Below are 15,618 nucleotides of genomic sequence, written 5' to 3'. Positions count from 1 at the left end.
AGTTTCCGATGCACATCTGGGGGCATTCTGCAGTGTGTGGACTATCATAGTGTTGATGAAACACAGAAATTTCATCGGGATTGGATACAGCAGTCGCCATGCGCACTTTCCTCCATGGGAGTAATGTCTCAAACAGTCTACGGTTTGATCGTTCCCTGTGAGACTAGTAGTGGTTTCCGATGCACATGTGGAGGCACTCTGTAATCTGTGGACCTTTAAAGTGTCGGTGAAACACAGAAATTGCATCGGGATTGAGTACAACAGTCACCATGCGCACTTTCCTCCATTTGAGTTGTATCACAAACAGTCTACGCTTTGATCGTTTCCTGGAAGACCAGTAGTAGTTTCCGATGCACATCTGGAGGCATTCTGTAATCTGTGGACCTTCAAAGAGTTTATGAGACACAGAAATTGCATCGAGATTGAGTACAACAGTCACCATGCGCACTCTCCTCCATGGGAGTAGTATCTCAAAAAGACTACGCTTTGATCGTTTCCATGAAGACCAGTAGTAGTTTCCGATGAACATCTGGGATCATTCTGTAATGTGTGGACTATCAGAGTGTTGTTGAAACACAGAAATTGCATCGGGATTAAATACAACAGTCACCATGCGCAATTTTCCTAAAAGGGAGTAATGTCTCAAACAGTCTACGCTTTGATCGTTCCCTGGAAGACCAGTAGTAGTTTCCGATGCACATCTGGAGGAATTCTGTGATCTGTGGACTATCAGAGTGTTGTTGAAACACAGAAAATGTATCGGGATTGAATACAACAGTCACCATGCGCACTTTCCTCCATGGGAGTAATGTCTCAAACATTCTACGTTTGATCGATCCCTGCAAGACCAGTAGTAGTTTCCGATGCACATCTGGGGGCATTCTGCAATGTGTGGACTATCAGAGTGTTGATGAAACACAGAAATTTCATCGGGATTGAATATAACAGTCACCATGCGCACTTTCCTCAATGGATGTTATGTCTCAAACAGTTTACGCTTTGATCGTTCCCTGCAAGACCAGTGTAGTTTACGATGCACATCTGGAGGCATTCTGTAATCTGTGGACCTTGAAAGTGTTGATGAAACACAGAAATTGCCTCGGGATTGAATGCAACAGTCACCTTGCGCACTTTCCTCCATGGGAGTAATGTCTCAAACAGTTTACGCTTTTTATCGTTCCCTGGAAGACCAGTAGTAGTTTCCGATGCACATCTGGTGTCATTCTGTAATCTGTGGACTATCAGAGTGTTGATGAAACACAGAAATTGAATCGGGATTGAATACAAAAGTCACCATGCGCACTTTCCTCCATGGGAGTAATGTCTCAAACAGTCTACCCTTTGATCGTTCCCTGTAAGACCAGTAGTAGTTTCCGATGCACATCTGGAAGCACTCTGTAATCTGTGGACCTTTAAAGTGTTGATGAAACACAGAAATTTCATCGAGATTGAGTGCAACAGTCACCATGCGCACTCTCCTCCATGGGAGTAGTATCTCAAACAGTCTACGCTTTGATCGTTTCCTGGAAGACCAGTAGTAGTTTCCGATGCACATCTGGAGGCATTCTGTAATCTGTGGACCTTGAAAGAGTTGATGAAACACAGAAATTTCATCGGGAGTGAATACAACTGTAACCATGCGCACTTTCCTCCATGGAGTAATGTCTCAAACAGTCTACGCTTTGATCGTTCCCTAGAAGACCAGTAGTAGTTTCCGATGCACATCTGGGGGCATTCTGTAATGTGTGGACTATCAGAGTGATGATGAAACACAGAAATTTCATCTGGATTGAATACAACAGTCACCATGCCCACTTTATTCCATGGGAGTAATGTCACAAACAGTTTACGCTTTGATCGTTCCCTGGAAGACCAGTAATAGTTTCCGATAAACATCTGGGTTCATTCTGTAATGTGTGGACTATCAGAGTGTTGATGAAACACAGAAATTGCTTCGGGATTGAATACAACAGTCACAATGTGCACTTTCCTCCATGGGAGTAGTGCCTCAGTCAGTTTACGCTTTCATGGTTCCCTGGAAGACCAGTAGTTGTTTCGAATGAACATCTGGGGGCATTCTGTAATGTGTGGTCTATCAGAGTGTTGATGAAACACAGAAAGTGCATCGGGATTGAATACAACAGTCACAATGCGCACTATCCTCCATGGGAGTAATGTCTCAAACAGTTTACGCTTTGATCGTTCCGTGGAAGACCAGTAGTAGTTTCCGATGCACATCTGGTGTCATTCTGTAATCTGTGGACTATCAGAGTGTTGATGAACCACACAAAATGAATCGGGATTGAATAAAACAGTCACCATGCGCACTTTCCTCCATGGGAGTAATGTCGCAAACAGTCTACGATTTGATCGTTCCCTGCAAGGCCAGTAGTAGTTTCCGATGCACATCTGGAGGCATTCTGTAATCTGTGGACCTTCAAAGTCTTGATGAAACACAGAAATTGCCTCGGGATTGAATACAGCAGTCATCATGCGCATTTTCCTCCATGGGAGTTATGACTCAAACAGTCTACGCTTTGATCGATCCATGGAAGACCAGTAGTAGTTTCCGATGCACATATGGAAGCATTCTGTAATCTGTAAACTATCAGTGTGTTGTTCAAACACAGAAATTGCATCGGCATTGAATACAACAGTCACCATGCGCACTTTCCTCCATGGGAATAATGTCTCAAACAGTTTACACTTTGATCGATCCCTGAAAGACCAGTGGTAGTTTCCGATGCACATCTGGGGGCATTCTGTAATGTGTGGACTATCCGAGTGTTGATGAAACACAGAAATTGCATCGGGAGTGAATACAACAGTCACCATGCGCACTTTCCTCCATGTCAGTAATGTCTCGTACAGTTTACGCTTTGATCGTTCCCTGGAAACCAGTAGTAGTTTCCGATGCATATCTGGGTGCATTCTGCAATGTGTGGACTATCAGAGTGTTGATGAAACACAGAAATTGAATCGGCATTGAATACAACAGTCACCATGCGCACTTTCCTCCATAGGAGTAATGTCTCAAACAGTCAACGCTTTGATCGTTCCCTGGAAGACCAGTAGTAGTTTCCAATGCACATCTGGAGGCACTCTGTAATCTGTGGACTTTTGAAGTGTTGATGAAACACAGAAATTGCCTCTTGATTGAATACAAGAGTCCTCATGCGCATTTTCCTCCATGGGAGTAATGTCTCAAACAGTCTACGCTTTGATCGATCCCTGGAAGACCAGTAGTAGTTTCCGATGCACATCTGGAGGCATTCTGTACTCTGTAAGGTATCAGAGTGTTGTTCAAACACAGAAATTTCATCGGGATTCAATACAACAGTCACCATGCGCACTTTCCTCCATGGGAGTAATGTCTCAAACAGTTTACGCTTTGATCGTTCCCTGGAAGACCAGTGGTAGTTTCCGATGCACATCTGGGGGCATTCTGTAATGTGTGGACTATCAGAGTGCTGATGAAACACTGAAATTGCATCGGGATTGAATACAACAGTCACCATGCGCATTTGACTCCATGGGAGTAATGTCTCAAACAGTCTACGCTTTGATCGTTCACTGTAAGACCAGTAGTAGTTTCCGATGCACATCTGGAGGCACTCTGTAATACGTGGACCTTTAAAGTGTTGATGAAACACAGAAATTGCATCGGGATTGTGTACAACAGTCACCATGCGCACTTTCCTCCATGGGAGTAGTATCTCAAACAGTCTACGTTTTGATCGTTTCCTGGAAGACCAGTAGTAGTTTCCGATGCACATCTGGAGGTATTCTGTAATCTGTGGACCTTCAAAGAGTTGATGAAACACAGAAATTTCATCGGGAGTGAATACAACAGTAAGCATGCGCACTTTCCTCCATGGGAGTAATGTCTCAAACAGTCTACGCTTTGATTGTGCCCTAGAAGACCAGTAGTAGTTTCCGATGCACATCTGGGGGCATTCTGTAATCTGTGGACTATCAGAGTGTTGATGAAACACAGAAATTGAATCGGGATTGAATACAACAGTCATCATGCGCATTTTCCTCCATGGGAGTAATGTCTCAAACAGTCTACGCTTTGATCGATCCCTGGAAGACCAGTAGTGGTTTCCGATGCACATCTGGATTCATTCTGTACTCTGTAAAGTATCAGAGTGTTGTTCAAACACAGAAATTGCATCGGGATTCAATACAACAGTCACCATGCGCACTTTCTTCCATGGGAGTAATGTCTCAAAGAGTTTACGCTTTGAACGTTCCCTGGAAGACCAGTGGTAGTTTCCGATGCACACCTGGGGCATTCTGTAACGTGTAGACTATCAGAGTGCTGATGAAACACTGATATTGCATCGGGACTGAATACAACAGTCACCATGCGCACTTTCCTCCATGGGAGTAGTATCTCAAACGGTCTACGCTTTGATCGTTTCCTGGAAGACCAGTAGTAGTTTCCGATGCACATCTGGAGGCATTCAGTAATCTGTGGACCTTCAAAGAGTTGATGAAACACAGATATTTCATCGGGAGTGAATACAACAGTTACCATGCGCACTTTCCTCCATGGGAGTAATGTCTCAAACAGTCTACGCTTTGATCGTTCCCTAGAAGACCAGTAGTAGTTTCCGATGCACATCTGGGAGCTTTCTAAAATGTGTGGACTATCAGAGTGTTGATGAAACACAGAAATTGCATCGGGATTAAATACAACAGTCACCATGCGCAATTTTCCTAAATCGGAGTATTGCCTCCTACAGTCTATGCTTTGATCGTTCCCTGGAAGACCAGTAGTAGCTTCCGATGCACATCTGGAGGCATTCTGTAATCTGTGGACTATTAGAGTGTTGTTGAAACACAGAAAATGTATCGGGATTGAATACAACAGTCACCATGCGCACTTTCCTCCATGGGACTAATGTCTCAAACAGTCTACGCTTAGATAGATCCCTACAAGACCAGTAGTAGTTTCCGATGCACATCTGGGGGCATTCTGCAATGTGTGGACTATCAGAGTGTTGATGAAACACAGAAACTTCATCGGGATTGAATACATCAGTCACCATGCGCAATTTCCCTAAATGGGAGTATTGTCTCCCACAGTCTATGCTTTGATCGTTCCCTGGAAGACCAGTAGTAGTTTCCGATGCACATCTGGTGTCATTCTGTAATCTGTGGACTATCAGAGTGTTGATGAAACACAGAAATTGCTTCGGGATTGAATACAACAGTCACCATGTGTACTTTCCTCCATGGGAGTAGTGCCTCACTCAGTTTACGCTTTCATGGTTCCCTGGAAGACCAGTAGTTGTTTCCGATGAACATCTGGGGGCATTCTGTAATGTGTGGACTATCAGAGTGTTGATGAAACACAGAAAATGAATCGGGATTGAATACAACAGTCACCATGCGCACTTTCCTCCATGGGAGTATGTCTCAAACAGCCTACGCTTTGATCGTTCCCTGTAAGACCAGTAGTAGTTTCCGATGCACATCTGGAGGCATTCTGTAATCTGTGGACCTTCAAAGAGTTGATGAAACACAGAAATTTCATTGGGAGTGAATACAACAGTCACCATGCGCACTTTCCTCCATGGGAGTAATGTCGCAAACAGTCTACGATTTGATCGTTCCCTGCAAGGCCAGTAGTAGTTTCCGATGCACATCTGGAGGCATTCTGTAATCTGTGGACCTTCAAAGTCTTGATGAAACACAGAAATTGCCTCGGGATTGAATACAGCAGTCATCATGCGCATTTTCCTCCATGGGAGTTATGACTCAAACAGTCTACGCTTTGATCGATCCCTGGAAGACCAGTAGTAGTTTCCGATGCACATATGGAAGCATTCTGTAATCTGTAAACTATCAGTGTGTTGTTCAAACACAGAAATTGCATCGGCACTGAATACAACAGTCACCATGCGCACATTCTTTCATGGGAATAATGTCTCAAACAGTTTACACTTTGATCGATCCCTGAAAGACCAGTGGTAGTTTCCGATGCACATCTGGGGGCATTCTGTAATGTGTGGACTATCCGAGTGTTGATGAAACACAGAAATTGCATCGGGATTGAATACAACAGTCACCATGCGCACTTTCCTCCATGTCAGTAATGTCTCGTACAGTTTACGCTTTGATCGTTCCCTGGAAACCAGTAGTAGTTTCCTATGCATATCTGGGTGCATTCTGCAATGTGTGGACTATCAGAGTGTTGATGAAACACAGAAATTGAATCGGCATTGAATACAACAGTCACCATGCGCACTTTCCCCCATAGGAGTAATGTCTCAAACAGTCAACGCTTTGATCGTTCCCTGGAAGACCAGTAGTAGTTTCCAATGCACATCTGGAGGCACTCTGTAATCTGTGGACTTTTGAAGTGTTGATGAAACACAGAAATTGCCTCTTGATTGAATACAAGAGTCCTCATGCGCATTTTCCTCCATGGGAGTAATGTCTCAAACAGTCTACGCTTTGATCGATCCCTGGAAGACCAGTAGTAGTTTCCGATGCACATCTGGAGGCATTCTGTACTCTGTAAGGTATCAGAGTGTTGTTCAAACACAGAAATTTCATCGGGATTCAATACAACAGTCACCATGCGCACTCTCCTCCATGGGAGTAATGTCTCAAACAGTTTACGCTTTGATCGTTCCCTGGAAGACCAGTGGTAGTTTCCGATGCACATCTGGGGGCATTCTGTAATGTGTGGACTATCAGAGTGCTGATGAAACACTGAAATTGCATCGGGATTGAATACAACAGTCACCATGCGCACTTGACTCCATGGGAGTAATGTCTCAAACAGTCTACGCTTTGATCGTTCACTGTAAGACCAGTAGTAGTTTCCGATGCACATCTGGAGGCACTCTGTAATACGTGGACCTTTAAAGTGTTGATGAAACACAGAAATTGCATCGGGATTGTGTACAACAGTCACCATGCGCACTTTCCTCCATGGGAGTAGTATCTCAAACAGTCTACGTTTTGATCGTTTCCTGGAAGACCAGTAGTAGTTTCCGATGCACATCTGGAGGTATTCTGTAATCTGTGGACCTTCAAAGAGTTGATGAAACACAGAAATTTCATCAGGAGTGAATACAACAGTAAGCATGCGCACTTTCCTCCATGGGAGTAGTGTGTCAAACAGTCTACGCATTGATTGTGCCCTAGAAGACCAGTAGTAGTTTCCGATGCACATCTGGGGGCATTCTGTAATCTGTGGACTATCAGAGTGTTGATGAAACACAGAAATTGAATCGGGATTGAATACAACAGTCATCATGCGCATTTTCCTCCATGGGAGTAATGTCTCAAACAGTCTACGCTTTGATCGATCCCTGGAAGACCAGTAGTAGTTTCCGATGCACATCTGGATTCATTCTGTACTCTGTAAAGTATCAGAGTGTTGTTCAAACACAGAAATTGCATCGGGATTCAATACAACAGTCACCATGCGCACTTTCATCCATGGGAGTAATGTCTCAAAGAGTTTACGCTTTGAACGTTCCCTGGAAGACCAGTGGTAGTTTCCGATGCACACCTGGGCATTCTGTAATGTGTAGACTATCAGAGTGCTGATGAAACACTGATATTGCATCGGGACTGAATACAACAGTCACCATGCGCACTTTCCTCCATGGGAGTAGTATCTCAAACGGTCTACGCTTTGATCGTTTCCTGGAAGACCAGTAGTAGTTTCCGATGCACATCTGGAGGCATTCAGTAATCTGTGGACCTTCAAAGAGTTGATGAAACACAGAAATTTCATCGGGAGTGAATACAACAGTAACCATGCGCACTTTCCTCCATGGGAGTAATGTCTCAAACAGTCTACGCTTTGATCGTTCCCTAGAAGACCAGTAGTAGTTTCCGATGCACATCTGGGAGCTTTCTAAAATGTGTGGACTATCAGAGTGTTGATGAAACACAGAAATTGCATCGGGATTAAATACAACAGTCACCATGCGCAATTTCCCTAAATGGGAGTATTGTCTCCTACAGTCTATGCTTTGATCGTTCCCTGGAAGACCAGTAGTAGTTTCCGATGCACATCTGGAGGCATTCTGTACTCTGTAAGGTATCAGAGTGTTGTTCAAACACAGAAATTTCATCGGGATTCAATACAACAGTCACCATGCGCACTTTCCTCCATGGGAGTAATGTCTCAAACAGTTTACGCTTTGATCGTTCCCTGGAAGACCAGTGGTAGTTTCCGATGCACATCTGGTGTCATTCTGTAATGTGTGGACTATCAGAGTGTTGATGAAACACAGAAATTGCTTCGGGATTGAATACAACAGTCACCATGTGTACTTTCCTCCATGGGAGTAGTGCCTCAATCAGTTTACGCTTTCATGGTTCCCTGGAAGACCAGTAGTTGTTTCCGATGAACATCTGGGGGCATTCTGTAATGTGTGGACTATCAGAGTGTTGATGAAACACAGATAATGAATCGGGATTGAATACAACAGTCACCATGCGCACTTTCCTCCATGGGAGTATGTCTCAAACAGCCTACGCTTTGATCGTTCCCTGTAAGACCAGTAGTAGTTTCCGATGCACATCTGGAGGCATTCTGTAATCTGTGGACCTTCAAAGAGTTGATGAAACACAGAAATTTCATCGGGAGTGAATACAACAGTCACCATGCGCACTTTCCTCCATGGGGGTAATGTCTCAAACTGTCTACGCTTTGATTGTTCCCTAGAAGATCAGTAGTAGTTTCCGATGCACATCTGGGGGCATTCTGCAATGTGTGGACTATCAGAGTTATGATGAAACACAGAAATTTCATCGGGATTGAATACAACAGTCACCATGCGCCCTTTCCCCCATAGGAGTAATGTCTCAAACAGTCTACGCTTTGATCGTTCCCTGGAAGACCAGTAGTAGTCTCCGATGCACATCTGGAGGCATTCTGTAATCTGTGGACCTTCAAAGAGTTGATGAAACACAGAAATTTCATCGGGAGTGAATACAACAGTAACCATTCGCACTTTCCTCCATTGGAGTAATGTCTCAAACAGTCTACGCTTTGATCGTGCCCTAGAAGACCAGTAGTAGTTTCCGATGCACATCTGGGGGCATTCTGTAATCTGTGGACTATCAGAGTGTTGATGAAACACAGAAATTGAATCGGGATTGAATACAACAGTCACCAGGCGCACTTTGCTCCATGGGAGTCATGTCTCAAACAGTCTACGCTTTGATCGTTCCCTGGAAGACCAGTAGTAGTTTCCGATGCACATCTGGTGTCATTCTGTAATCTGTGGACTATCAGTGTGTTGATGAAACACAGAAATTGCTTTGGGATTGAATACAACAGTCACCATGTGCACTTTCCTCCATGGGAGTAGTGCCTCAATCAGTTTACGCTTTGATGGTTCCCTGGAAGTCCAGTAGTTGTTTCCGCTGAATATCTGGGGGCATTCTGTAATGTGTTGTCTATCACAGTGTTGATGAAACACAGAAATTGCATCGGGATTGAATACAACAGTCACCATGCGCACTTTCCTCCATGGGAGTAATGTCTCAAACAGTCTACGCTTTGATCGATCCCTGGAAGACCAGTAGTAGTTTCCGATGCACATCTGGAGGCATTCTGTACTCTGTAAAGTATCAGAGTGTTGTTCAAACACAGAAATTGCATCGGGATGCAATACAACAGTCACCATGCGCACTTTCCTCCATTGGAGTAATGTCTCAATCAGTTTACGCTTTGATCGTTTCCTGCAAGACCAGTAGTAGTTTCCGATGCACATCTGGGGGCATTCTGCAATGTGTGGACTATCAGAGTGTTGATGAAACACAGAAATTTCATCGGGATTGAATACAACAGTCACCAGGCGCACTTTCCCCCATGGGAGTAATGTCTCAAACAGTCTACGCTTTGATCGTTCCCTGTAAGACCAGTAGTAGTTTCCGATGCACATCTGGAGGCATTCTGTAATCTGTGGACCTTCAAAGAGTTGATGAAACACAGAAATTTCATCGGGAGTGAATTCAACAGTAACCATGCGCACTTTCCTCCATTGGAGTAATGTCTCAAACAGTTTACGCTTTGATCGTTCCCTAGAAGATCAGTAGTAGTTTCCGATGCACATCTGGGGGCATTCTGCAATGTGTGGACTATCAGAGTTATGATGAAACACAGAAATTTCATCGGGATTGAATACAACAGTCACCATGCGCTCTTTCCTCCATTGGAGTAATGTCTCAAACAGTTTACGCTTTGATCGTTTCCAGCAAGACCAGTAGTAGTTTCCGATGCACATCTAGGGGCATTCTGCAATGTGTGGACTATCAGAGTGTTGATGAAACACAGAAATTTCATCGGGATTGAATGCAACAGTCACCATGCGCACTTTCCTCCATGGTAGTAATGTCTCAAACAGTTTACGCTTTGATCGTTCGTTGGAAGACCAGTAGTAGTTTCCGATGCACATCTGGAGGCATTCTGTACTCTGTAAACTATCAGAGTGTTGTTCAAACACAGAAATTGCATCGGGATTCAATAAAACAGTCACCATGCGCACTTTCCTCCATGGGAGTAATGTCTCAAACAGTTTACGCTTTGATCGTTCCCTGGAAGACCAGTGGTAGTTTCCGATGCACATCTGGGGGCATTCTGTAATGTGTGGACTATCAGAGTGCTGATGAAACACTGAAATTGCATCGGGATTGAATACAACAGTCACCATGCGCACTTTCCTCCATTGCAGTAATGTATCAAACAGTTTACGCTTTGATCGTTCCCTGCAAGACCAGTAGTAGTTTCCGATGCACATCTGGGGGCATTCTGCAGTGTGTGGACTATCATAGTGTTGATGAAACACAGAAATTTCATCGGGATTGGATACAGCAGTCGCCATGCGCACTTTCCTCCATGGGAGTAATGTCTCAAACAGTCTACGGTTTGATCGTTCCCTGTAAGACTAGTAGTGGTTTCCGATGCACATGTGGAGGCACTCTGTAATCTGTGGACCTTTAAAGTGTCGGTGAAACACAGAAATTGCATCGGGATTCAGTACAACAGTCACCATGCGCACTTTCCTCCATTTGAGTTGTATCACAAACAGTCTACGCTTTGATCGTTTCCTGGAAGACCAGTAGTAGTTTCCGATGCACATCTGGAGGCATTCTGTAATCTGTGGACCTTCAAAGAGTTTATGAGACACAGAAATTGCATCGAGATTGAGTACAACAGTCACCATGCGCACTCTCCTCCATGGGAGTAGTATCTCAAAAAGACTACGCTTTGATCGTTTCCATGAAGACCAGTAGTAGTTTCCGATGAACATCTGGGATCATTCTGTAATGTGTGGACTATCAGAGTGTTGTTGAAACACAGAAATTGCATCGGGATTAAATACAACAGTCACCATGCGCAATTTTCCTAAAAGGGAGTAATGTCTCAAACAGTCTACGCTTTGATCGTTCCCTGGAAGACCAGTAGTAGTTTCCGGTGCACATCTGGTGTCATTCTGTAATCTGTGGACTATCAGTGTGTTGATGAAACACAGAAATTGCTTTGGGATTGAATACAACAGTCACCATGTGCACTTTCCTCCATGGGAGTAGTGCCTCAATCAGTTTACGCTTTGATGGTTCCCTGGAAGACCAGTAGTTGTTTCCGCTGAATATCTGGGGGCATTCTGTAATGTGTTGTCTATCACAGTGTTGATGAAACACAGAAATTGCATCGGGATTGAATACAACAGTCACCATGCGCACTTTCCTCCATGGGAGTAATGTCTCAAACAGTCTACGCTTTGATCGATCCCTGGAAGACCAGTAGTAGTTTCCGATGCACATCTGGAGGCATTCTGTACTCTGTAAAGTATCAGAGTGTTGTTCAAACACAGAAATTGCATCGGGATTCAATACAACAGTCACCATGCGCACTTTCCTCCATTGGGGTAATGTCTCAAACCGTTTACGCTTTGATCGTTTCCTGCAAGACCAGTAGTAGTTTCCGATGCACATCTGGGGACATTCTGCAATGTGTGGACTATCAGAGTGTTGATGAAACACAGAAATTTCATCGGGATTGAATACAACAGTCACCATGCGCACTTTCCCCCATGGGAGTAATGTCTCAAACAGTCTACGCTTTGATCGTTCCCTGTAAGACCAGTAGTAGTTTCCGATGCACATCTGGAGGCATTCTGTACTCTGTAAAGTATCAGTGTGTTGTTCAAACACAGAAATTGCATCGGGATTCAATACAACAGTCACCATGCGCACTTTCCTCCATTGGAGTAATGTCTCAAACAGTTTACGCTTTGATCGTTTCCTGCAAGACCAGTAGTAGTTTCCGATGCACATCTGGAGGCATTCTGTAATCTGTGGACCTTCAAAGAGTTGATGAAACACAGAAATTTCATCGGGAGTGAATTTAACAGTAACCATGCGCACTTTCCTCCATTGGAGTAATGTCTCAAACAGTTTACGCTTTGATCGTTCCCTAGAAGATCAGTAGTAGTTTCCGATGCACATCTGGGGGCATTCTGCAATGTGTGGACTATCAGAGTTATGATGAAACACAGAAATTTCATCGGGATTGAATACAACAGTCACCATGCGCACTTTCCCCCATGGGAGTAATGTCTCAAACAGTTTACGCTTTCATCGTTCCCTGGAAGACCAGTGATAGTTTCCGATGCACATCTGGGGGCATTCTGTAATGTGTGGACTATCTGAGTGCTGATGAAACACTGAAATTGCATCGTGATTGAATACAACAGTCACCATGCGCTCTTTCCTCCATTGGAGTAATGTCTCAAACAGTTTACGCTTTGATCGTTTCCAGCAAGACCAGTAGTAGTTTCCGATGCACATCTAGGGGCATTCTGCAATGTGTGGACTATCAGAGTGTTGATGAAACACAGAAATTTCATCGGGATTGAATACAACAGTCACCATGCCCAATTTCCTCCATGGGAGTAATGCCTCAAACAGTCTACGATTTGATCGTTCCCTGTAAGACCAGTAGTAGTTTCCGATGCACATCTGGAGGCACTCTGTAATCTGTGGACCTTTAAAGTGTTGATGAAACACAGAAATTGCATCGGGATTGAGTACAACAGTCACCATGCGCACTTTCCTCCATGGGAGTAGTATCTCAAACAGTCTACGCTTTGATCGTTTCCTGGAAGACCAGTAGTAGTTTCCGATGCACATCTGGAGGCATTCTGTAATCTGTGGAGCATCAAAGAGTTTATGAAACACAGAAATTTCATCGGGAGTGAATACAACAGTAACCATGCGCACTTTCCTCCATGGGAGTAATGTCTCAAACAGTCTACGATTTGATCGTTCCCTAGAAGACCAGTAGTAGTTTCCTATGCACGTCTGGGGGCATTCTAAAATGTGTGGACTATCAGAGTGTTGATGAAACACAGAAATTGCATCGGGATTGAATGCAACAGTCACCATGCGCACTTTCCTCCATGGGAGTAATGACTCAAACAGCGTACGCTTTGATCGTTCCCTGTAAGACCAGTGGTAGTTTCCGATGCACATCTGGAGGCATTCTGTAATCTGTGGACCTTCAAAGAGTTGATGAAACACAGAATTTTCATCGGGTGTGAATACAACAGTAACCATGCGCACCTTCCCCCATGGGAGTAATGTCTCAAACAGTCTACGCTTTGATCGTTCCCTGGAAGACCAGTAGTAGTTTCCGATGCACATCTGGAGGCATTCTGTAATCTGTGGACGATCAGAGTGTATATGAAACACAGAAAATGTATCGGGATTGAATACAACAGTCACCATGCGCACTTTCCTCCATGGGACTAACGTCTCAAACAGTCTACGCTTTGATCGATCCCTGCAAGACCAGTAGTAGTTTCCGATGCACATCTGGGGGCATTCTGCAATGTGTGGACTATCAGAGTGTTGATGAAACACAGAAATATCATTGGGATGGAATACAACAGTCACCATGCGCACTTTCCTCCATGGGAGTAATGTCTCAAACAGTCTACGCTTTGATCGTTCCCGGTAAGACCAGTAGTAGTTTCCGATGCACATCTGGAGGCATTCTGTAATCTGTGGACCTTCAAAGAGTTGATGAAACACAGAAATTTCATCGGGAGTGAATACAACAGTAACCATGCGCACTTTCCTCCATTGTAGTAATTTCTCAAACAATCTACGCTTTGATCGTGCCCTAGAAGACCAGTAGTAGTTTCCGATGCACATCTGGGGGCATTCTGTAATATGTTGACTATCAAAGTGTTGATGAAACACAGAAATTGAATCGGGATTGAATACAACAGTCACCAGGCGCACTTTCCTCCATGGGAGTAATGTCTCAAATAGTCTACGCTTTGATCGTTCCCTGGAAGACCAGTAGTAGTTTCCGGTGAACATCTGGTGTCATTCTGTAATCTGTGGACTATCGGTGTGTTGACGAAACACAGAAATTGCTTTGGGATTGATTACAACACTCACCATGCGCACTTTCCTCCATGGGAGTAATGTCTCAAACAGTCTACGCTTTGATCGTTCTCTGTAAGACCTGTAGTAGTTTCCGATGCACATCTGGAGGCACTCTGTAATCTGTGGACCTTTAAAGTGTTGATGAAATACAGAAATTGCCTTGGGATTGAATACAAGACTCATCATGCGCATTTTCCTCCATGGGAGTAATGTCTCAAACAGTCTACGCTTTGATCGATCCCTGGAAGACCAGTAGTAGTTTGCGATGCACATCTGGAGGCATTCTGTACTCTGTAAAGTATCAGAGTGTTGTTCAAACACAGAAATTGCATCGGGATTCAATACAACAGTCACCATGCGCACTTTCCTCCATGGGAGTAATGTCTCAAAGAGTTTACGCTTTGAACGTTCCCTGGACGACCATTGGTAGTTTCTGATGCACATCTGGGGCCATTCTGTAATGTGTAGACTATCAGAGTGCTGATGAAAAACTGAAATTGCATCGGGATTGAATACAACAGTCACCATGCGCACTTTCCTCCATTGGGGTAATGTCTCAAACAGTTTACGCTTTGATCGTTCCATGCAAGACCAGAAGTAGTTTCCGATGCACATCTGGGGCATTCTGCAATGTGTGGACTATCAGAGTGTTGATGAAACACAGAAATTTCATCGGGATTGAATACAACAGTCACCATGCGTACTTTCCTCCATGGGAGTAATGTCTCAAACAGTCTACGCTTTGATCGTTCCCTGGATGACCAGTAGTAGCTTCCGATGCACATCTGGAGGCATTCTGTAATCTGTGGACTATCAGAGTGTTGTTGAAACACAGAAAATGTATCGGGATTGAATACAACAGTCACCATGCGCACTTTCCTCCATGGGACTAATGTCTCAAACAGTCTACGCTTAGATCGATCCCTGCAAGACCAATAGTAGTTTCCGATGCACATCTGGGGGCATTCTGCAATGTGTGGACTATCAGAGTGTTGATGAAACACAGAAACTTCATCGGGATTGAATACAACAGTCACCATGCGCACTTTCCTCCATGGGAGTAATGTCTCAAACAGTCTTCGCTTTGATCCTTCCCTGTAAGACCAGTAGTAGTTTCCGATGCACATCTGGAGGCATTCTGTAATCTGTGGACCTTCAAAGTGTTGATGAAAC

The sequence above is a fragment of the Schistocerca gregaria genome, chromosome 3 (genome assembly GCF_023897955.1).
Source record: "Schistocerca gregaria isolate iqSchGreg1 chromosome 3, iqSchGreg1.2, whole genome shotgun sequence".
NCBI lineage: Eukaryota > Metazoa > Arthropoda > Insecta > Orthoptera > Acrididae > Schistocerca > Schistocerca gregaria.
This window is presented reverse-complemented; position numbering follows the sequence as displayed.